General features: G+C 34.8%; 1 protein-coding gene and 1 long non-coding RNA gene across 2 annotated transcripts in view; both read left to right on the top strand.

The window, feature by feature from the left end:
• The window catches only part of LOC139976918 (uncharacterized), a 472282-nt gene that overhangs the window by 202726 nt on the left and 244981 nt on the right, over positions 1–24575 (top strand). The window lies entirely within an intron of this gene.
• The window catches only part of LOC139976914 (potassium voltage-gated channel unc-103-like), a 180024-nt gene that overhangs the window by 23960 nt on the left and 131489 nt on the right, over positions 1–24575 (top strand). The window contains exon 2 of the mRNA XM_071985801.1: positions 13222–13470. The gene's annotated coding sequence lies outside the window, so the exon portion shown is untranslated. The remainder of the gene's footprint in view (positions 1–13221; positions 13471–24575) is intronic.

Raw genomic sequence — 24575 nt, 5'->3', positions numbered from 1 at the left:
CGCTGTGTACACCGTAATAATTCCCTTAAGATATTGTACAAGAAGATATCATGATTTTAGGGAGAGGGGAAAAAAATCCCTATAATTTTATGAAAACACAACTTGAAGTATTTACGAAGATTGATTCGAAAAAGTATCCTAATGGCTGACTGCCTTTAAGGAAACAAATATACTTGATATGTATAGAGTTAAACGTACGTGATATTTGGGTACTTTTATATAGCGTCTCAGCTGTGAAGTTGTGGTGATTATTGCCGTTTCATTTGACGTTAATGAACAAGATGGTATAGATGTTAGAAGATAACAAAAGACTGATCATTGCAAAAAAAAATTACACTCGAATGAGAGGGAGAAGGTTTGATATGTCTTCAGTACAACCTGATCAACGTGTAGCATTATACTTAAGACATGATAACACACCCTCGTGCAGTATTAATTGATAAACGGTAACACTTAATGGAGAGTATTATTTGATTAGATCATGAGAATCTGGTGGTTAAATTTTGGTTCATTCTCCTCCGTCTGTTTTTGTTGATAACAAAGGCACGACTATTACAATGAATTCATTTATTTAGGAGATTATTTTTAAATGAAAAACCATGGCTAGTTCTTAAAAGCCTGACAAATTCAGTAAGTTGGAGAGATTTTGATTGTCAAGTTTCGTTAATTACAAATATATCGATGCAGGAGGATGAAATAACGGATACTTTGCTCAGACTGTGACCAATCAATTATTCTGCGGGTTGCCAAAAAATCATCGATTGCATTGGTAACGTGTATATGGAATTGTTAAATAATATGTCTTTATTGTATCATTGTACGCGCGCAGTAAGTAATAAGTGCTTTCAAATGCTACAAAATTTAATTCTCCCCAAGTCACAATCCGAACTGTTACTTTATAAAGACAGTTGCTATTCGCGGTATGACCCCTCATAGACCCCTCCATAGGCCGGCCATCAGTCTTCAGCCCCCCCCCCCCCCGACTCAAAAGTACCTTCCTACGCCACTGCCACCTTTCATATCCACAGCGATAGTTGCAAGGGAAAAAAGAACATAAAAGGAACAGATATCCCTTGTTTCAGCAATTTGCTTGTAAGCATCTATTTTTATGAATATTGGTTCGAAGAATTTAATATACATCTGAGACCGATAAAAATATCCTTCAATTATATGAACAACTGGAAAAAAAAAGATATTTAATAAGATGACATATAATTCGGAATGTTTTTACCGTAAGGAATATCCAGAGGAAAACATTTGTCTATAACAAACATGAAACAATGTAACAAATTATATTACTTGAAAGTAATAAATGTATTTTAAGAATCCATGCAATAGTGGAACATTAACCCAAGACATACTTGGAACGAGAAACGAATGCATCACTATATGAACACTATTGCAAAATCCGAGTTCATTTAGGCTACGAGTACATATCATAGGTACAGTTAACAATGCTAGAATAAAAATGTGAGTACGGACTCTATAAATACAAGTCTGCATATGCAATACATCCACACATATGGATATTTATATACATATGCATATATATGCATATGCAACACATCTTCACATTACGTATATACATATACATATGCATATCTATTCACATGCAACACATCCACACATGTGTGTACATTTACATATATATGCATATGCAATGCATCCACACATATGAGTATTTATATATACATATACATGTATATTCATAAGCAGCACATCCTGTCATATGCGTATGCGTATACATATCTATGCATGTGCAAAACATCCACACATATGCGTATGCTTAAGCATATGCATTTGCATATGCAACACATCCACACAGATGTCATGTCTTCTGTATATGTACTTAAATAACATTTAAGTGAAACTTAAAAGCAACTTATACAACGGAATACCATGTCATTTATATTTCTTCAAGTAAGGCCAGCAATCAGTCGGATGAAGGATTGGATACGAGGACTCATATTATGATTATCCGTGTAATATGCAAATGAGGTTTGGAACCCATGTGACGGTAGTGTGATGGTGGTGTATTGCAGTTACTTTCCTTTTGTTGCTAGTCTTAATTAATTAAGTATATTTTCTTGGCTTCATTGGTTTTGTTGAGTCATAGCAATGATAATACAAATTATATGATGTTAAATTAGACAAATAAAACAGTTAATTGGATGTTAGCAGATATTGGCAAATATGTTAAACTAATTACTAACATAAACCCATACCAATGATATTTAATTAAGCATCTTGTCAGTTTTCATTTCAAGCTGTTATGTCAAGGATTTCTAAATTTTTGAAAAATTATATACTTGCTTATTGGATGACAATAATACTATAAGAGAGAAACTTTGATCGTAGACTTTTGATCATGGAATTTAATTATTAGTTAATCATTAATTAATATATGTCTGCTGAACAGATATATGACCCGGTTGTTCCACTTATTATCGTAACATCATATATTGTTCATAATCATATGATATCGTATTATTATCTGTCATTTTACATTCTATATTTTATAATTGTATTCTTGTATCGGAAAAAAAGCTAAGGGTGTGTGAATCACAAACTTACTTATAATAACAAAATAATAGAACATACATTTGAAAACAATGGGACAATGAAACCAGGATTTTTTTTTAATCTTTTGACATATCTAATTAGTTCGTTAAATCGCTAAACACATTACGAAACTGACAAACTGGTTGAACCCGTCCGTTAAAGGGAGATATGGAATTATTTTATTGCAATAACAAATCATTTTCTATAACTAAGTTTCCTTTCTTCTTAAAGGTCTGTCAAAGACCGTCTCCCGGGTACAACTGGAAAACCAAAAAAAATGTCTATTTTTTTTTAATAGTAATATTTGCCGAACCTTACAATTAGTTTGACGGGACTCTTTACATTCGAATGGCATATATCTCTTAAAGAGTTTACAAGGGTGACTTCTTACCAGCCAAAGTATATTAACTACCTCCTCGGGGTATTTCAGGAGGCAGTCTCCATCGCAAAGTCTAAAAATTATTTCTTCCCGTCTGTTTCACTTTCTCCTCTTCTTCTTTACTGCAGTTTACATATAAACATAGACAGACCATATACTTCCAAGGGTCGATATCCTTTTTTTATTACTCTTATCAGTAAGTTTTCACGGTGTCATGTTTGCCAAATAAGTCACAAGTCATCAAATTTCACTTTCAAGTACTACTTCTTTTTGATGTAGAGTTGGTTCGTCGTACTAAAATGAACTTTTCCCTCCAAATCCTTAGTCTTTTGGCGTCACATGACAGAATAAGTCCTCTTCAAATGCACTCAGATGTCTTTCCTTCTTTCTTCCTATTTTTGGCAAGTAAACACATTGTTTCTGCATTACTAGAACAACATTATATACATAATACACACAGGGGGAAAAGAAGCATGTCGTAATTCATTTGGTTAGGTGGAGCCTCGTTTTGTCTATTTGTGGATCGGTGTCGTGTATGTTCAGTGGATGTGCAGTGAAGGGTTTCTCTGGGTATACGGGTTCAGTATATTTATTGTTTAGAAAATCTGACACACTGTTATATGCATACGTTTAATTTAAAGTACGATTCTTTATTACACCGATATAAAGTGTTACGTAATAAGCACCAGTGAACGGTATATCGACTTGGACATAAAGCAGTGGCGGTGAACTGGGGCATAACATTATGACTACCGTATCAGTGACCCCCAATTGGGCGTCGATTGGGACTTTGACACAAGCGTCGGTATTTAGCGGGTGTTTGTGTATGTGTTATATCATTTCATCACCATTTGTGTGTGCCCTTTTAGGGAATTTCCCTTCTCTCCATGAGTAAGGGGTTGATTAAATATTTGTGCAGAAGGTTGAAGTTCCTTTTTCCTTTTCCCCCGAGAGAAAACAGATAGACCTTTACAATTTCCAATCATATTATATGTAAGTGTAAAAATGATTTATAATATTATATAAGCTAGTCAAGATTTGAAACCATAGGATGTATTTAGTATTGTGTTTAAATATTAGAGAGAAGAACCAAAAAACAGACATGAATCTATTACGTTGTGATGATAATACTCTATCACATTCTAATGTGATGTTATTAATTTCCCATGTGACGTTCAGTAGATCAAATGTTTCCCCGATTTTTCCTTTTGCTTCTTCTATTTTACGCTTTTGAAACAGATTTGAACTAACTTTCTACGTCGTAAAATTTCATGAAAACCAAAACACAGAATCACTTGGAACAATCCCATAATAGACCAATAGTAGTGTACGTGTTACCTTCACAAACAGTCCTATACACTACCGTTAGATATCGATTATCATTTTAACATAAAAGAATGGGATTGTTATGTTCTCAAACAAAGATGTCAGAATATCGTTCGCTTGATATATCATTAATTCATTAAACATGTATTGTCGTATTTCATTCGTCAAAATTACACATAAACTTTATCAAAACTTTGAAAGGTTAAAAGTATAATCTAATAATAATAATATGTTGCTTGAACCTTACCAAACTTGCGCAAGTGAAGGGTTGTTGCACAAATTTTACTTGTTTTTTTTTTCATGAAATTATATACACGGGTGCCAACAACCTACTTCGTGGTGTCACCCAAGACAGTGACGAGGGCAGTGAGAGTTGGTGGTGGGTGGGGGAGGGGTCATGCCACCCCCAACTTCGATCATCAGTCGGGGGGTGGAATAGCTCAGTCGGGGGATTGTTACTTTCTGCCGGGAAGGATTTCAACCACTGCTAGGGGTGTATTCCTCTCTCCCCCCACTTACTGCTAGGGGTGTCTTCCCCCTCCCCTCATACCCCTTCTAAACCGTTCACACACACACACACACTCAGGAGTATATATTACCACAAGTAAGCTAATCAGAGACTTAATTTAAAGTCTAAATGGATTCAGAATGCATCATTTTCGTCTAATCATTGTTTTCTGGAAGAGGATCCCGAGATTCGACTACCGGGGGGTCGGCTTTAAACGATCACAGTATCAAACCTCCTCTTTTATAAAATCTATCAATTACCTCTGGCCCTTTTAATAAAGGTTTAGTCCATTTCTAAACCAATCGGTGGAAGTTTAGAATCACGTCCCCCAACCCCCCCCCCAATCCACCCCACCACCACCACTCCCCAACTCACACTATTTTGGAATATTTTGCACGCAACTGATACAATAATTATCAAAGTTAAGGGCAAATGATACACACATATATGTTTGTGACTCAATGCCGTTACGTTACAACTTACCAATGTAAGATACTTGTTTGTTTGTTACAATTTTGATATAGTTTGTCTTGTAATTAAAGCCAAGTACAAAAACGTGGCAATCTCACGTTGCTTGAACTTTTTTATTGATCTTTCGTCTACGCTTGACTAGTATTTATTGCTTTATCGTGGTCATCTGTTGGAGTTATGTTACAAATAAATCAAGAGGTTGGCGAATTATTCATAAGTGACGACAGAGTCAAAAAGAAAAGAAATATCATGTTTGTTTATATATATAATGAACATGCTATTAGCGAATGGATGTGTCATTTCTTAGTGGACCTCAAGTCGCAAAGTAAATGTGTTTCTTCCCTGACATTAAATCATTCTGCTGAAATGTATCAATAATATTTTGGCTAATATTTAATTATTGATAATATATCGTAATTCAAGACAATACAGAACTTAATCTGCTGAAAGAATGTTTTTTTTTAAAAGAAGAATGATGCCAAGCTTGTTGTTTGCTACAACAGGGGCTTTATATTAGGTTAATGGATAAAAGCTTTTAATGGCGTTACGTTTGGAACCTCGTGAAATCATCTCGAGTACTAAAGTTGCTGACAAGAGTCGTTAAAAATAAAATAAAAAGAAAGGGTGTATAGTTGGAATTATGAACGAGTTTTGATATGAACTATAACGAAAAGAAAGATTACAGAATCAACTTTCAGAATAATTGAGAATACGAAGGGTAACATGACTATGATGAAGCCACCCTCTATCCCCTTACTCTTCCCTACCCCCTTGTAACTAAGACTAATTTGACCCATCTTCGAGATATTATGTCTACAATATTCTAATGTATGCTAACTCGAACACTTGAGCAAGTCTGAGAAGTACCTCTTGGCCTACATATCTACAAAAATATGAGTTCTGTCAATTGTTTAACATCTTCGTTTTTCATAATGTTTACTTTGACAGAGGCATGAGTTATGTTACTGAAATTATGAAGAATATACATTATTAAGTTGGAAGAAGATGAAGAATATATATATATATATATATATATATATATATATATATATATATATATATATATATATATATATATATATATATATATGTGTGTATATATATATAGCATATAGCATATATATATATATATATATGTATAGCATATAGGCCTATGTAGGCATATATATAGTATATATACAGATACATATGTATATAGGCCTATATATATATATATATAGTATATATATATATACACACACACACATATATATATATCTATATATATATATATATATATAAATATAGCCTACATATATAGGACTGAAGATCTGCTATTGAAGCAAGTGAGTCTTTATGACAACTGATAATAAATTGAGGACAAACGTTGGCAAACACAGAGCTTGATGACGTCACTACAATATTCGGCTCTTTTGAACATTATCATCATACACAGACGATTACTCTTGTAGATCGGTAATGGTGGCCATGATCACAACAACTGATCTATACTAATTAATTGCATTGAATGGAGATTGGAATATATATTATTATTAAATATGTTGAAATGAACTGAAACTGTTACCTCAAGGTTGACTTTTCTATCACCGTATGCCTGTGTTTATAGATGTTTGAATGTAGAGTGTTCAGGCATTTTTCAAGTGAATCAGTGAGTTTAGTCATAACATACGGTAACTTCATAATATGATGCACCGTTAAATCATCACTAAAATCTGCCTATCTTGTGTTTTTTAATGCGCCTGTCAGTTTTTTTTAAATATTTTTGTTCGCCTTTTAATGATCCTTTAACCACTCGAGGCTTCTCAATGTAAAAGGATGGACTATTTAGTATACCACGTAGACCATTAGATCAATTCCCTAAGAATTAAAAGAGGCTTCCTTAGGGAAGCGAACTTCTCTTGTCGTCTTCAATAATTAGTAAACAATTAATCAACTCGTGAATTCAACTCTGAGATACAGTTTAAAATTGTGCTCAATAATATTATGTTTAGTCAGCCTTGAAACATCATTGATCCTTGCAGGGTACCCCCTATAGCGATTAACTGATCCGTGGGAGCATGGTGGGTATACTGCAGGTGATCATCCTCACTGTTCAGGGCTAATGATTATACCTTGCAGGTTGCCTTAAGTACTTTTTTTCACTGCCAGTTTGGGCATTTTCAAGGTTAATGTCAATTTAAAAAAAAATAATGAAATATTTAATTGCAAAAAAGTCTTTCTGAAATAATGTTGTGACTGTATACGACCTTGTTTTGCATCACTTTCGTATAATTTCTGAACATTTAACTAAGTCGGATAAATTTTTTAATGAAATATTTATTATTCTTTTTATCTTTTTTTCAATCATATGATTTTAGATGTTCAAAGAACCTCACGACGTTGTATTTTGTTAGCATTTGAGTGCGTTTGAACAACCGCATGTCATTTTTTAAGGCGGGGGCTGTAACCTTCGTGGAAAATGTGATCATTAAAATGATTTATTAATCACTCCTTTGATTATTCAGTACTGAAAATGTTTTAGCTTTGATTAATAAAAACAAAATCTTGTAAGAAATTAAGTTCAATAAATAATACCTTTTTTATGAGCTTCCAAGAAATTGAGCATTTTGAATTTAAGGGTGAGCATAACTACGTCCTCTCCGTAATTCTTTTCATCCTCATATTCAACTACTAACATTTTTAGAAGTTAACAAAATTAACACACCATTTGTTGAACTTAATATTTTTCTATAAATGTCTTAGTAAAATGAAGTAAATACAGAGGCCGGGTTTTCTTTCAAGTTTAGTGTTACATACTATCGCTTATGAAACAAATGATATCAAGTATCTTTAGATATTCTTCCAGGTAAATGCATTATGCATAGCGCCTCCCTCACCCCCACTCCCCCCCCCCACACACACACACACCAATGACTTGAGATGTTGCATTCCAATTAGACCTATAGGTAGGTCCACATGCAAGGTTATGCTAGATACTACTTTTATTTTCTAGTGTTTGGATAAAAATAGGGGACATATACATCCTTCTCCTGAGTCCGCGTCTTGTGCTCCTTGCTTCATGCATACAGGTAATACAAACTTTAAAGAATGCTTTCCCCGTTGTTATGCGAGCTTGACAATACTATATCTGTCATTACATTTTGTAGAGCTTGATATTTCATGTATTGTTTAGTAAGTTTAAGTAGTAACTTTAGGCAATAGTGACCTTTTCTAGTTTAACGAAGAAAGCAATTCCAATTACATGGGCAAACTGTCTACTGCGAATTATGTTAACATTCATGACGGTATGTTTATATGTTCTGTTATGACCTTTTTTAAATCTTTCATTATGCAAAACTATAGCGATAAATCATGCTCCATGGAGAGCCACTTTCTCCAATCCATCAAATGTCTTTGGAAAACTCTTCCATCAACATGTTCAATCTTCCCAACTATCTACTCCAATAACCAAACACGCGTTGCTATGACGTCATAGACACCAAAATCAAAATCTTTGTGTGTGCGTATGTGTGTGTGTGTGTCTGCCTGTCTACATTGGATTGAAAGGTACATGTCCTATGCTATATAATGAAAGATGACATGAGAATCTCAGGGAAACGTCTACTTCTCTCTAAGATTTATCAAACTGGAAGTAGTAAGGACGACCTATTCCTGTTACTACGCGTATAATCCATTTAATATGTGTATCTTTGCTACCCCACGGGCTAAACCTATTTGATAATTGGAGCGTGCTCCAGTCGTCCAGTTAAAGCTTCACTTGATAACTTTTGACGGAGAGTAAAAATAGATGCGACGACACTCCTAATAAAACAGAATTTGATTTTAAATAATAGAAAATTACAAATAGAATATTCGCGATATCTAAGTTACAAAAAAAAAGAAGAAAAAAAAAGAAGAAGAATTGCAGCTAGGTGATATCAACGGAAAAGGCCTATTCTGTTTGAGGGATTAATTAGCCAAATATTATATCATATTTTTAGTTGAGGGCATGAAGACAGTGAAGAGACCATACTATATAGGTTGTAGGCAAATGGTGTTGTGAATATCTTGTGGTAGCATTTCAAACGTGGGGGCATAATTAAAGAAAGAAAAAATCCCCGACTGGTTAAGATAGGGACATGAATCTTAATGGAAAGGTGTAGGGTATCAAAACTGTTACAAATGAGGTTGTGTGGCTGACATGGCTGACATGTATAGTAGCGGGGGGGGGGGGGCGTTACTAGTGTACAGCCCCAGTAAACAGTTATGACAGCTTAGAGGCACACTGTTGCATGTTACGCTATAGTTAGGCTATAGATTTGGTCTTTAATTGGTCTAGACGCATTGCTAATAACTAATTTTGAAAAGCAAATCCCCTGATTGAACGTTTTTCCCCCCACGATTGACGACGGAAAATGAGGCCATGGTCCCCGACGACCCTTTCACACACCAGTGTCTCACTATGTTATCATGTTGTGTTCTACTCTACATTAATGAAAGAAATACGATCTCGGGGAATACATGATAACAGACAGACTAACTTGCTCGTGTTTCCTAGTTTAATCCAAACAAAGCGAGATTACTTATGGCATTTTATAGTCGTCTAACTGAGTGATAGATGAACGATATCTTTACCGCAGTATCTTAGAATACGTCAAACTAAATCTAGGTCTGCAGTTAGCTTTTCTTCATGTTTTTTTTTTTCAGTTGCTTAATTTAAAGGATCAGGGTATAATTAATTTTGTTTACAATCCCACTTTTTAATTCGCTTTGACGTGTTCAAACAAGCATCTTATATTAGCATATTAAATAATTTAGATTAATGCAAACTTGACAAGGCTGTAACCATTTCGCATATTTTATTTTTATTTTATTTTATTTTAACAAAAATATACGTTTGACGAAGAAGGAACGAACTTCGTTATGTGATATTCATTAGGAGAATTCACGTTGACATTCTTTGTTCATTTATTATTTTTAAGGGGGGGGGGGGATAAAATTATTGACAACGATGAGTTCATAGTATCTAATAAATCTTCCTTAATATTTGTTACTTAATCAATTTAAGATTATATATTAAAATAATTATATATAATGTCTAAATTTAACTATGACCAGTAAAATGTACTCATTATAAAGTGGTCTAACACTGCACCTCTATTGTCTGTATTGTTATTGCCGCGAGTTTGTTCCACGGATTTAAAATGAAACGACATTTGATTGTACAATTGATTTGACAGCGATATTGTAGTACCTTTTATCATAGTAGCTCTCCGTTGAAATATTCTTTGACCTTTGTATGATAAAGGCCTATAATGTAATTATAACACGCTGAATGCATTTTATTCTCAACACATTCGTCAAACGAGTTGGAACGGTTTAATTAAACTGTATAAAATTGTAATATCATTAAAATATTAAGAAATACTAAGAAATCTATATCGATATTTTTTAAATCATAATAAACCCCCTTTCATCTTGCTCTCACTACTCACTAAACAAAATATCTTCTTTAGAAACGGAACTTGCTTTCGAAACTATCTTCCCACGTAAATCTTCCTAAATCCTTTGTGTATTACCGGTAAACGATCATCAAACAACGCAAGCCTGAGGGACAGTCACTTTAGCTGACTAAACTCTCCGCGTAAAGTAATTCCCTGTGGAGTATCATTGCTTAAGTGAAGTGGAGTTAATTTAATTTGGCCTTTAATTAGGAGATCAAAGACATACTTGGACGTCACAGTGAATTTAGGGTTTAGCTCTATTAGTACTGATACATTGACAAGGCGGGAGGGAAAGTAATTCAATGTGGTCTATATGTTACGTATGGATACATCTACATTGGATGATGCTTAATATGGTATGTACACAAAACGTTTCTTCGATCTCATAGGGGGTCATTTTACAAGGATTATGTTGTTTGTTCACTTCGAGTATTGGTCAATGGGTGGATTATTTTAATCCACTCGTCGGCATGAGCTTCAGTAATTTGATCATGACAGCTCAGTTGACTTTCAAATGTGTAAAGGCAGTTACAGAACAGCAACTGTCGAAACCAGTTACATTCATAAACGGCAATAAGTTACATACGATTAAGGTCTTACCTAACATTATATTACATACAAGAATTGGTTATCCTATACCGCATTATTCAAACGACTTTCTAATTTGTAAAAAGGGGAACGTGTATATCACAGGTAACTTCAATAGCTTTGAAATGGTCACTCCAGCTCGTTGTATTTATAGTAAATGTTAAACAGCGTTTACCTTAATAACAATCGTTTAATTTATTGCTGGTATGGTTTTGAAAACCCTGTATTTGCAAATTAAAGCACGGTGCAAGTCGTTCACTCGTTATATCAACTGTGCACATCACAACCGATTTTTTTTCTGCAAAATGTTCAACTGTTCATACGTAACTCAATCATTTGACAAGCGACAGAAGTTTATGTGTAATATATATTTGTTTCATGTGTTGTTGTTCCATAAATATTTTAATTATACGAACACTCAGCGACAACTTACTAAATTGTTTTGCTATCATGTCATACATAATAGAGAGAAATGGATTTGTTACTAAGTGTCACAGGCTACGTTTTATAATTCATAACAGGTAAATATTTTATGAGTTTGGTTCTCAAATGAATCACACATAACTCACTAAATAAAACAAGGGATATTTTCAAGCTTTATTTTTCAGAATAATGATAAAAAAGGAAATCAATTATTTAATAATTTGACAACATTTGCTCACATAGTTTACAAGTTTCTGTGATTAGAGTTACATCAAGATGATTTTCAAGAACATGAAATCATTATGAAGATATTTGTTGGTACTAACAACTTAATATTAAAATAAAATAAAACTGTTAGCAAACTGCTTATCCACTAGAGAGCCTGTGTAATAGAATGACTTGTCATTTAGCATCTGGAGAAGATCCTGCTAGGATCGAAACGTCACGCCAACTTACTTTTATACAACTTAATATTAACGTAGAGAATCAAACGATCCATTCTAATTTGCCTTCATATATTTTCTTTGACTGTATTTATAATTATCATTTAATCAATGAAAGCGGAGTAGCAAATCCATTATAATAACTGTACAATATACCGCTATTATATAACAGTGGTAAATCTAAACTTGTATTTTGCAGTTGTTAAAAGCGACTGGCTCGTGGTAACACGATAAGTCTCTCAAGTGGTAGTTTTGAAATGTCTGATTGTTATATAAACTAATAATTTTCGATACAGGTTCAATTTTGAAGTAGTTTATATCAGTCATATGACTGGGGACACATTTACAAATATATAATCGTTATAAATATCGACTATATCTTCACAACTTCTAAAAATGCAATTACAAACATAATGTTTCCAAGAATTATATGGAAATTTTACCAAGTCAAATATTTACTGTAGTATATTATATAGAGGATATTGGGGAATTCGTATATTGATCAGTTGAATATATTAGGCTATTGTTTTTACATATAATTAATGCAAACAGATTATAGGGGCATGTTCATTGAGGACGTTGTCATTAGTCTAGCCTTTTCCCGCTTAATTAGATAAGTAATGAAGTTGGTAAATATTTAAGATGTAGTTTCACTGTATATCTATTTCAATGTTATTTTGTGCATCCAGGGCTCCTCAAATAATATTACAGCTAAATCCTGAATATGTTCTTAATTACTGTGGCGTTGGTTCGTAACATCTGTGTATCGGAACCAAGTCGATTGCAATTTCTTTATACTACACTTTGGAATGCGACATTATTTTCAATCTATAATTAAAAATAGGTCCCACGTGCTAATTGTTTCAATATCTATCAGGTAAACAATCGAAAATCTTAATATTGTCATATTGTCAATACTCATATAATGAACGCTTAAGAAGTATTTAAATGCATTTAAATGTTATTTTTATATTTTAAAAAAAATAAAGAGACAAAGTTATACTAGCAATTATTCTCTACATTCCTTTCTTCTTGCAGAATAGACAATTTTGGGTTTCTGTCAACAAGTCAAACTTTCTTTAGACTACAGAGGGAAAAAAGGGAACAAACGGCGCCCCGTGAATGAAGACAAGTGTCTGAAATTTGTCGCGTAAATATACTCATCCGCACTCACTTCATTCAGAAATGGTATTACTCATTGTCCCGAGTGTGTTTCTGGAAATCAATTGATGCCACGCTATCTGTTCTTGTATGGAGAAAGCAAAATGGACATATCGAGGCCTTAAGGTAAGAAACTTTAATTTTCGAATCAACACTGTCATTTTGAGTGGCACCAGAAAAAAAGGCTTTAAATATTAAGAATTTGAAAGTGGCAATATCGTTGACCACTTGGGAGGAGGCGTAATGGACATGAAAAGTAGAATCGTTTGTAACGATTTCAACTTCAAAATGCGATGAGATTTACTAACACTTTTAAAATTTTATAACATAAAAATCAAGGGGCCAACTTAAAGGACGTTAATCCCCTGTCAATCAACGCCAGGGATCGAATTGACCCATTCGGGACAGAAAAATAAGAAAAAGGGGGAAAATTTTCTACCCTTAGGACATTGTCATGATTATGAAGTCATGTAACTGATGTTCAATATAAATAATCGATTGAATTTGTTGCAGTTGTCAAACTTGTCGTAATATATCTACCTTACATAAGCTATGGGGAGGTTGAATAAGTATTCCCGTGTTATCGTATGATTACTTCAAAGTGAAGTTTGCCTATGTCGCCATCGGGAAGAATTCGATGTCATATTTGATTTTTGCGTCAATTGTGAGTCAGATTCAACTGATTAAAGAAAAAAAAGACTCGTCAATGAAATTTATGTTCATGTTAACCTTCTATGGTTAATCCTTTGGAGGACTCACAGACAATAGCACAAATAAAAAAGAGGTCGCTATTTATCATCTGATAGACACATGTTAGGATATTTGTTTGATCACTTCTTAGGTCTTTGTAAATGCTGCCACCACTTTCATCACCTTTCAGTTGCTATCAGTCGATATATACAGTTAACTACATCGTTAACTGACAATAAGTGTTTGGGGATATTTCATTTCTAGCAAAACTATTTCAAGCTGTGATCATCATTCTCAACTTAGAAATGTCGTTAATTGTCGTTAACAATCTTTGTAAGTCCAATACAAAATGGCTGCAATGGTGAAATATATTGAGAATTTAAGTAACATTTTGTACCATGGTTAGTTTTTTTACACTGTGATTACCGCATACAATTTTATATAAGAAATGAGTTCACTATACCGCATTTTCTCATATAGAAACTAACGGTAGAGAGTGACTAGCGAAACTCCCTTAATGAACGAAAAGAAAATTACGAAAACAAAAAGTACAATTTGGATTTGTCCATCCGGGGCGGGTCCAGGATTTCTTCCTTTTTAAAGAGAATGTGTGTCTCTGGGTCGTTCAAGCCTACTCCAGGATAGAGGGATTTAGGCTATACATTCGGTATATAATTGAGTGTATACATCTCCATCCCCATCCCTCCGGATCAGCTCTTCACTATACCATCCTACAGAAGGGTTAACATTCAAACGCAGATCCGTCAATTAAGTGATTTGTGTGATACGTGAAATACAAACATTAATTAGACGAGTTATGTTGTTATAGAGGAGAGCTCGTCTTAAATTTAGTTTTAGGATCGGAAGATAATATGCGGTTAAAAAATTGTTAATGCCGTATCCAATCGCGATTTATTAAACGGCATTACTGTTTTATCTATTTCAGGATATGCTATATTTATACGAACGTAACGAGGACCCTGGGAATGACATTTTGTAGGCCTACTCCCCATCAAAAAGTCTATCTTTGTGTATAGTTTATCGAAGGCAACGTCGATCGTTTGATTAATGATCGTGTATTAGCGAGCAATCACCCCGTCGACTTGCATGCATGTGCGTCATGAACTAAGCCCAGTGAATTAATAGATTAACGAGGCCATTTTGGGGATTCATTAGATGTGACACAAGATTAAGTGGATTAACTGAAATCAAATACAAGGTAATCCTAGACACTGTGAAGTTGTTAAAAAGAAAAGCGAAATAGAGCTAATTAGAAAACAAAGATGACGGTATAAATCCATGCTATCTTGAGATTTTCAGCTAAAAATAAAGAAAAATTAGGAAATAAAGACAATGAATGTATTTACATCACTGTTTCAATAAGTTCGTGCGCACGTTTTAAGTACACGCCTTCTGGGGATTAACTCATATATTTTACGCGTTAGTGGTCAATGAACTGTTTCATTGATACGATTCGTTTGTTCATTCGTCCTTCGATATCCAACGCTAGCAGAATATATCTGTACGCCTTAAACATTATTGATACTAACTTAATGAATGCAAGTTACCTCTACTACAGCAGATTGTTACGATTTTGGAGGACTTTCTAGACATGTATAAAAAAAAGTTGGTATATTTCTAGATCGCCCCCTTTTTATTCGATCTGTCATTGAGAATTGTTAAACCATATTTGCTCATTTTCAGTGAAACGTTTAATTTCAAAGACGTTTTGAGAAGAAGAAAAAAATCGCACGCGTATACCACTCAGACGGGTGATCCAGTAACGCATGTGTCTGGCGTCAAACCACAAATATTCGTTAAAGTAATTGTGTATAGCGTCACCAATTTGAACATCCAAACGCATTCTTCATGGACAAGTGTACTTTCATACAAATACTCAACTACATAGAATGTGTGTGTATGTGTCTGTGTACTGGCTTTGAATCTTGACTGAGGACTTGAACAAGGGAATACCAAGTCCTCAGACGTCATTTGAAAATAATCACCATGTCCTCAGAAGAATTCTATTGTTAAGGGGTATTGTAAAAGGTTACGTTACATGGATTCGAAAAATGGATAAAAACAATACATTGGGCTTCCTTAGTCTGTCGACGGATTTTTGTCATCACTTTGACCCAACTATAAACAGGTACAACATCATAAAGAATTCATCGGACTTTTGAGAGTTACTTCAAATTCGCATCGGAAGACCTTCATTGTTCAAATATTGCTGAACTATATAATTTATGAATTGAAAAAAAAAGAAAAGTTGTTTACGTTGGAAATGTTAAATAGATGTTTACAATGGAAATGTTAGATTATGATTCACACACAAAAACCAAAAACAAAGGTACCGTTATAGTTTCAAATCTACCGGAATATCAGTTTCATTGTTGATAGTAAACTGATAATCTTTATTATCATGTATCACCCAGTGTTATTCAACTGCGATATCTATCCAAACGCACACATACCGTTTAGTCATAGGGGCAAAATCAAGACAGAGAAAGAAAATACATGGGACAGAAAAATATATATTTATAACCTGGACTAAAATAATGAGATGTTGCTCAGTGCTTTGAATAACTATGTATACCCCGATCTCAGTGATATAGGGAGGGGGATGGTGATGCGAACGGTAGCAGGAGCTCGACCGGAGGAAGGGGTCTTGTTCCTATTAACCACCGGATACGCCGATGGTATCGTGCGTGTCAGACTGGCGATTCGCTTCCGTATTTTGTGATATTCGTTTTTGTTATGATTATCTATTACAACGCACGTTATAGTTTTTTGTTCCTGTGAAGACAAAACCATTTAAACAAATATGGTATTAGTTCTAAAAGATTGACTCATGTACTTACATGGTCCACTGCCAACCCTATCCACACCCCCCCCCCCCCGCCCCCACACCCCCACTTTCAAGAAGACGTGGGACTCGAGACTGAATGAGCAATAACTTTCGGCCAGAAGAAAATCATCGATAACCGATAACCTGGACTAACGTATAATATAAGAAATAACCCCACTGATGCGAACGTAATGTATACACCTTTAACGGATGACGGCCAAGGCCACTTACCTTGCTCTTTAATATATCGATCCTATATACACCGCCTAACATTATATTTGTTTTATTGATAACACACTACGGCGATCACATTGAATTAACTGCGTAGAATTTCATTACATTCCACAAAATAGTTCACCTTGAGAAGTCATTTAATTAATAACTCAATGACACAGTTGGGTGGACTTGTGTTACAGAGGCAGGCAATCAATTATTTCACATGAGGATAACAATTTATATTATATAGACGCGTCTGTTCTCTATAGTAGTAACGTAAACAATCATACGCGCTATATACATCCTACAAGGAAACCACGCGAAAGTAACATTGTTACAAATTTGACACTTCGTTCAAATCGAATGTTTATGTAAATACTCTCCATAGGTTGGTTAACTTTTCGAATGAATTAGTCAATAAACGATAGCGTTCACATGCTGGTAATGAATTGTCATTAAGGAGGAGGAGAAGGGGACTGTAAAATGGGTGATGAACTTTCATTCATTATTATTTCTTGTTTGCTTTTATCTGGATTCAATTACCGTATATATGATTGAACAAAATTAAAGTGGTAGTTGTTACAATTGTAGTTGATAGTTTATTGGTTTGCAATGATCAAAATGTATGATTCTTTCTTATTTATTTAGTTTTTTTTTTTTTGGCATATGTCTAAGCAAAATATTGAGTTTTGGACATGACATAAATTAGTGTCAACTGGACCATTTATTAGATCTCCGAATCATCGGATGCTACTTTTTTATGAAAAACTGATTAAGAAATATCAAAAACAAAATATGACAACGCACTTTGAAGTCAAAGTCATTAACAATAATATCGACTGGTTATATTTCAGTTGGGGACTTCAATTGTTTATACCAATTTTAATAGTTTCATTCAGTATTTATTCAAAGTTGTTATTTTCCTTGAGTCAATTCAATATAGTACTATATAGCTTAGATACTATACCGCAATTAGAATTGGTAGTTATTCCAACTCCCCCAACCCCTCCCACCCTCCCCTGCCTCCCCGCCTCCCTCTCCTCTTCATTGAGTGTTATCCATATTCGTTGCTGAGCCATTTTAGTCACCCAGTACCAATGGAGCCTTCTTACCGTCAATATAGATAACAGTAACCATGGCAGCAAGAACAATATTTAAATTATGATTATGGCTGGTATCAAAGAGAAACGTAACAAGCAAATACGTTACACCATGTTCAGTTTATTTCTTCTTTTTACACAATACATTGTTTGTGGTCGCCTCCTATCGTGCGTTCATAAATCTATACTGCCTGGTAGTTCCGACAAATGTTCTTCTTATGTTAGTTATCACCCATACGAAAGTTTGTGTGAGAAACTGAAATCAAGTCTCGATTCACGTTTAGAAGAAATTGTTCGTATAGGGTTCGTTACAGCGCCATACCATTTGTCTAGTTAAATGATTGAACCACAACCGTATCAACGGCAGAAAGCTAATTAAGTGTCAACTTTGTAGATTTATGAAACATAATTCAATAACTGAATTTTATTCACTTACTTTAGTCCATAACTGAACGTATATCTGTGTATGGATCCTCACTCAACCCTGTAATCACATTCAATTTTTTCATTAACTATGAATCCGTCGAAAAAATTGTCAAATTTACCAGATTAAAATGAAGGATTTAGCTGGGGAAACCAAACAAATGAACCGGTGAACTATCGCCAGCACATTAATTTTTTAATTCCTTGATTTTCCAGGGAGAAATTATATAAGAACCTTGCCCCATCCTAATCTGCTAATCCGCTAATCTGCCGATATATTAGATGAGCTCATTTGGTTTGTAGCATTTCGTTGTTTCGAATCGGGTTTTTTTTTCTCCCTGAATTATATTTCGTCATCTTTTCATGTAGCATAGTTTGTTAATTTATGGAAGAAATTATGACGGTATGACGTCAGGCATTGAAATCAATAAAAATGATTTTTAAATGCTAAGAAACAGAATTAGGACAGCATTTCTCTATTTCTCGCTTTCCCTGTCTCTCTTTCATGGTGATACTAGAAAATTCATAAATAGAATTCATTTAGTTAGGTTCGTTAAAAATCTATACATTCCGCACGTAGCACTGAGTATGGTCGATATTTACACACTTGTTGGGTCAAATCCCTCGCATCAGGCGCTTCGGTGTTTTGCAGTGTGTTAGGCTGGTTACATTTCTATTCTAACATTACCGATAGAACGAAAAGAGAAACAGAAAACTGCAGAAATATTTCATGCTTTTATAACATCTAACAGTTCGTTGTGTTCATTGTGATATTAAGAGAAGTTAATATTTACTAAAGCATGCATGGAATCATAATAGAATTATTTCGATATTGAATAACAGGAGAAACAAATGCGAATGATCTACTTGGAAGATTGGCAGCCATTACTTCATATGCATATTCAATCATAACTAGACAATGACCCGTCATTTGTAACTAACATATCTTCGAGGTTACAACCAGTTGCCCTCCCCCCCCCCCCCCCCCCCAAGTAGAGAGTATTTATGAACAGGAAATTGCAGTATATATAGCCTGGCTGAGGAAAGTTTGTGCCCCACAAATTCAATGTGATGTTTTAGCTTTTGTCATTGACAAAGGTATTTATGCTTCATTACATCGTAGTGGAGTATCTATCTATAAGGTATAGGCTGTGGTTATTGTACTAATATGATACAAGTAGATCGTCGGTTGCAACACGGATGCACGCATTCCTTGTTGATGGACTTACTTGTAATGATCTGCGTCTTTAACACTGCCATTGAAAGAGAAGGAAACCCAAGCAGGACTGGCGAGGTCGGGGAATGGAATCAGGTGTCGGGGAGGAGGGGTCGGGGAGAGGTAGGACCCGACGTAGCGGTCGGCGTCAGAGACCTTTGTGATGAAACGTTCCGCAAGAATTTTACAAAATATTGCTCAGTTTGGGAAATATCGGGTTGATCAACTCCTGTCGGGTCAGAACATGGATTTGGGCAAATCTGTGATTTCATAGTGCCAGTATAGAAAGCGAACAACGTTTAATTTCTTTCTTTCTCTCTTTTTCTTTCTTTATGGAAATGGTATGCTTTACTGCACAATTTGTATATTTAGCCTAACATTAAAGTCTAGCATGGTAGTCAACACCGTTGATTAGCATTTGGGTCGAGACTCTTCTCTTAGACAAGAACGTATTGATGTAGCAACTCAGCTAGCCACTTACGAACTGCGACCACTCTAAAACAGCGCACAGTAACGTCACAATTGAAGTAATTTTAAACATTTATTTTAATTGGGTCGTGAAGATTACAGCACTCCACGGCCTTTCGGAAACTTACAAAAATATCAAAATACCAAGTATGTCGGTTACCATGGTGACCTCAACTTTTTGAATGTTCACATTGATTAATTGTCGCCACTTTGACATTGTTTTGGTTGAGCAAGGCCACATAAAATGTGATTCGCTTTTGATTTGAGTGTTTGTATTTTGTGGAGGGTAGGATAACCCTTCTAGCCTAATATGTGCTTAGATACGCGATAGCGTCTATATGCATAGCCTAATTATATGAGGTTTGTCCAACACATTGTGAAATATGGAGGGAATTTGAATCAAACGCTTGATCGCAGTATCAAGTTAAATGTTTAAACTTGTTAGTATTTACTCTATTTACAATAATTATGGACACAAGGGTTGTACTAGTTAGGTTGAGAAGGAGTGGGTGGCGTGTGTGGAGGGTAGGGGAGGGGGGTACGAGACGTGTATGTCATGTGCCAGTAATATTTACATTCAATTAAAGTCTCCCAGTGGACCCAATATTGCTCAAACCATAAGCATGTAATTTCTTAGGACAATGGCAATCGGGAAATTCCCCTCAAATCTAATGGAACGCCAACGTGTCATTTTCTCTCCATTTATGATGAATTTAATGTAATTTATTCACGTTCTAAGAGATGTGTCCCGAACATCAACTTATATGTTTTTATACTTGTTTAAAGGCATGTGTGTAGTGATGGTCCTTCGATCAATCAGATTATAATAATTGCAAGCCTTCAGGACATCATCGTGTTAGGCGCAAGCTTAGGGTACATGTACAGAACAAACAAATACACATAAGCATACTGTTAAACTGAGGTCAGTTAGTTTACGCCACTAAACAATCACATATCACATCACACAATAGAGAAATCATTCTGAACTGAAATGCATGGGCATTACTTCCAAGACATCATTAAACCTGTTTTCTTCATTAATAATTTCATTTTAGGTTTAACCAATCAGCGCACTATAAAATGAATCCAACGTATTCCTTGTCCTTATTGCAGCAACACAATAACCATCGCATTGTAATTTAGATATACTTTAATATGAAAACTCCTTCCCGTTGCATCGTAATGCATCGTTAATGAAACAAAATTTGTCGCACGAGTACAATATCATTAGTACTAGTCCAAGATAAATTCCCCTTGATATGAGTACATACGAGTACAGGTACAAAGCTCTAAGCACGAGTAAGTACTACATAATCGTGCAATAGTATCCTTGCTAGATTTTCAAACTGTGTCCCGAGTACAAGGACGGAAGTGATTCCATGAGTACACATTTTGAGTACATAATCCGTCAAGTGGACACTAGTACAGGTAATTATGTTTAGGATACGAGTACAAACTCACTACCAGTCTATATAATGCGATGATAAGGACATTATTGTTGTACGAGTACAACAGCATGGGTATGAGTACAAGTAGGATGTAAGCATGAGTACAAAGTTATTAGCACGAGTACGGGTACACACTATTGTACAAGGAGAGCAAACGAAAAATGATAAAAAGGGAAATAAGGGATTAAAAACACCAATGTTTTAATATCACCTTGAGGTTAATTTTGAAATTTGATGTTCAGAGAGACTCGAAATTTGGGTCAAATATTCATTTAATAAATTAAGAAGTATTTAGGTGACTTAATTGATTTTTCTAAATTAGCAATCATATTCAAACAGGTTAAACTGTTATTGTCGATGAAAAGGAAAAGAAGGTGGCGGGGGGGGGGGGGGGGTTGGCATAGTTATATAACAAAAAAAGAAAAAGAACAAAACTAAGGTAATTTGACGAAATCTCTCAAATTTTTATTTATATATATATATGTATATGGTGTGTTATTGATTCCCCCTCTTGAGATAAAGTGTAAATGAATATTTCTATTTGAAACGTCTGAACAATGAAGTCTATACGATCTTCATTTCTCTGCCTGCTTGACCTAAATAACGATAGATATATATATACATATATATGCGGAATACCTCAAGGCCATTGGAAATACCAGCAGGCGAGTTGCATGTGCATCCTGCTGTAATATCATTTCTTGCTCTTCTCCTCTTCTCTCTTATTTTTTTTTATATTTTTCGCCAGATGAGAGTTGAAATTTAGAAAGTTCTTTTAGCCCCAGGGATAATACGTTTTACAAGAGAATCCCACGTGCTTATTTTTTTTTTTTTTTTTGGTCTTCTCGTGTTGGAGTACTTTTATAAGCTGTTTCTCACTAGAGGCGACACGCGATGGCGCAGAGAGTCATTGTTAATACTACTACTACCACGGGATTGATCATAAGCGACTTGTTGACCACACGAACTGGTTCTGTAAACTAATAACAATATGACGTTTTTCAGTTGCGAAAAAGAAAGAAAATACAGAATATAAAATATAAACAGAACAAAATTTGGTACGAAATTTGAAGTAGGTCAGAAGGAATAAATGATCCGATAAGAACAGAAAAGCTCATCGTGTTATATTCCGGTGGCAGACAAATTTATTATTTTTCACATTTGAATCATATCGCAAAAACATTGTTTTTAGCTCGAGATATGGTCGATTGAATGTAACAAACTTTGACTGGCTATATATACCCTTGATTCTCCTATCACATGAGGGTGTCTGTGACGTCATCACAACACATGTTCTCCAACAGTTTACAGTCCTGTTATGATCTCCCTGTTGACTTATCCTTGTCAATACCGCTCGAATGTCTATACTTAAATGTCAATATTTCTATGTATTGAGAATTTCATCGAAATGCATTTTTTTTCCTCTTTTTTTTTGTAGAAATAAAATTTTCTTCTTTGAATAAGTAATTTAAATTATTATATAGAAAACGAATTTGTATCTGGCAACGGCAGAGTGAATGATGTCAGCATGGTTATTCAGCTGATCTTTTTTTTGCGCGGGGGTGGGGTGGGGTGGGGGAGGGGTGGGCACATATCACTTTCCACAGTTTTCACTCATCAACAGAGAATTGTTCAATCTTTACATATTATTTTTAGTCAGCTATTCACAGCGCAATAAAATAGAGTTACATTTTGTATGAAATTCTGTATAGATAGAAAATTGAAATTCATGAGCAAACCTTTCAAGTGTGTCGGATTTCATGAATAAATTAAGAAAAAGATGATATCACAAATAATCATAATAATAATGAATAATTGACGGTAATAACTTAATAATTACATCGCAGATCACCTGGGAATGTGATCCACCCTTGAAATAGATTACATTCAATCATTCATATTTCCAGTGGCGGATATAATAAAGTAAATTATATAAATTTATGAAAGATATTGAGGTCGGGTTTCCCCACTATAACAGTGTGGAAATGTTTCCCATCAATAATAGTTCAAAGATGTGTCTGCTACTGGGAATATCCCTCTCACATAACGATGAGGGAAAATATAATTAGGCGCAAAAATCTATTGTGATGCAAATGAAACAATAAAGTTGAGATCATTGTGTTAAATATCTTAAACACAAATTAAATGTTTAATAACGCCCTTGCTATAGAGAAACCAAAAAGGTTATAAACATCGTAGAACTGACGAGAGGGGTTTAAGAGGGCTAAAGTCCGAGGGCCTGGGGTCAATTTTAGGCGACCTGGGAAAATTAAAAAAGTTATGTTTTCTCATCTTCTTAATGTTCTTAATAATGAAGGTGAAAGGTTCAAAAGGTGGCCCGGTGAAATAATTCTACCCGGAGCTCGATTCAGCTTTCGACGCATGTGAAGCCACGTTTATATGGATACTTTCTAAGAAAAAGTCGCCCAGGAAATAACCTGGGCACGAAAACCAAACTACCGAACGACTGATCCGCTCTCAACCCCAGTCTTCTTGCATCGGGACTGTGACTGTGTGATCATCGTCAGGTGTGCATCACCATCCCCTCGAAAGGGAACAGACACTACACATGATCTTAGCCAAAAGGCCGAGAAGCGTTAATATGGATTACTTAGACTAACGCCAAGTTTACAATGAGGCTCTCCAGTCGTAAACCATTTTTTTTCGGGTGGTCTTACGCACCGTAACTTTTCTAAAACAAGTTTTTGGGGGGCGTTCGGCGAAACTGCAGAAATGAAACTGTGAGTCAATAACCCACAGCACGTGTGCATAAATGAAAAAAGCCGTATTAAACCAGTTATTGAATGTTGTTTTAAGTTTCA

Source organism: Apostichopus japonicus, chromosome 12 (genome assembly GCF_037975245.1).
Source record: "Apostichopus japonicus isolate 1M-3 chromosome 12, ASM3797524v1, whole genome shotgun sequence".
Classification (NCBI taxonomy): domain Eukaryota; kingdom Metazoa; phylum Echinodermata; class Holothuroidea; order Aspidochirotida; family Stichopodidae; genus Apostichopus; species Apostichopus japonicus.
This window is presented reverse-complemented; position numbering and strand designations above follow the sequence as displayed.